Here is a 1,947-nt window from a genome sequence, read left to right on the forward strand (position 1 = left end):
ATATATATATACATATATACGATGGGCTTCTTTCAGTTTCTGTCAACGAAATCCACTCACAAGGCTTTGGTCAACCCAAAGCTATAGTAGAAGACACTTACCCAAGGTGCCATGCTAGGGCACTGCCTTGAAGAATTGTTAGTTGAATCAACTCCAGGACTTAATTTTGGTTAATCCAGGTACTTATTCTATCGTTCTCTTTTTGATGAACCATTAAGTTACAGGGATGTAAGCACACCATCATCAGTTGTCAAGTGGAGGGACACACACACAAACACACACACACACACACACGCAGGCAGGCACACACACACATATTCAACAGGCTTCTTTCATTTTCTGCCTACCAAATCTACTCACAAGGCTTTGGTTGGCCCAAGGCTATAGTAGAAGACATTTGTTCAAAGTGCCACACAATGGGACTGAACTCAGAACCGTGTGGTTGAGGAGCAAACTTCTTCCCACAAAGCCATGCCTGTAAAATAAGTTGTTTTGAGTTTCTGTAGAAAGAGGTGTTTGTTTGTGTGGTAGTAATGGTGGGGGGGGGGAGTCAATAGGAAAGTGGCCAGGGAACCAAGTATGGGCAGCCCGGAAAAAGTTTGGGAAACACTGTACCAGGTTATCAGAGCTGACCTGGGACTATACAACAATAACAATTACAAAAACATAGACATGTGCACAGACAGACATTCATATGCAAAAACAACACTACACACATATGTATTTGTATGCATGGACATAAACAAACTCATGCACACACACATCTAAATGGAATCATGTACACACACACACACACACACACACACACACACACACACACACAGATATACTCTTTACTCTTTTACTCATTTACTTGTTTCAGTCTTTTGACTGTGGCCATGCTGGAGCACTACCTTTAGTTGAGCAAATTGACCCCAGGACTTATTCTTTGGAAGCCTAGTACTTATTCTATCGGTCTCTTTTGCCGAACCGTAAACACACCAGCATCGGTTGTCAAGTGATGTTGGGGGGACAAACACAGACACACATACATATATATATATATATATACATATATACGACAGGCTTCTTTCAGTTTCTGTCTACCAAATCCACTCACAAGGCTTTGGTCGGCCCGAGGCTATAGTAGAAGACACTTGCCCAAGGTGCCACGCAGTGGGACTGAACCCGGAACCATGTGGTTGGTAAGCAAGCTACTTACCACACAGCCACACCTACACCTATGTTCATATATGCACTCATGCATACAGCACATACATACACAATGTTACGGTGTCAGTAGCTTTTAATGTAAATAATGATGGGAAGAATTGTCACAGACCAACTGTACTACTGTCACTGATGCTGCAGCCTCTGTTGCTGCAGATGCTGCTATTGCTGCTGCCATTAGTGGTGATGGTGGTGGCAGTGGTACTGATGTTGTCGTCAAAGTAGTTTAAATTTGGTTCGGCATTAATGGAGTAGACATATGACCTAAAGCATTCAAACCCTAACTTCCTATTTTTATGGTGCAAATGTACAAAAGACAAAAGACAGAGAAAAGTGAGGGAACAACAAACAAGGTGCATTATTTTGATGCTCAGGAGAAATAGAAAAGTCTTTGATGTTTTGAGCCTATGCACTTTAACAGAAAGGAAGGAGAAAAGAAAATAGATGGAGAGAGGAAAAGAAAAACGGAGAGAGAATGTCCAGTAGGTGTAACTTACAAGCAAGCCCCACTTCTCATAACTTTTAGAAAGATGGATATTTTCTAATAAAATTTTTTACAGGCGCAGGAGTGGCTGTGCGGTAAGTAGCTTGCTTACCAACCACATGGTTCTGGGTTCATTCCCTCTGCGTGGCACCTTGGGCCAAGTGTCTTCTACTATAGCCTCAGGCCGACCAAAGCCTTGTGAATGGATTTGGTAGACAGAAACTGAAAGAAGCCCGTCGTATATATATATATAT

The sequence above is a fragment of the Octopus bimaculoides genome, chromosome 25 (genome assembly GCF_001194135.2).
Source record: "Octopus bimaculoides isolate UCB-OBI-ISO-001 chromosome 25, ASM119413v2, whole genome shotgun sequence".
Classification (NCBI taxonomy): Eukaryota; Metazoa; Mollusca; class Cephalopoda; order Octopoda; family Octopodidae; genus Octopus; species Octopus bimaculoides.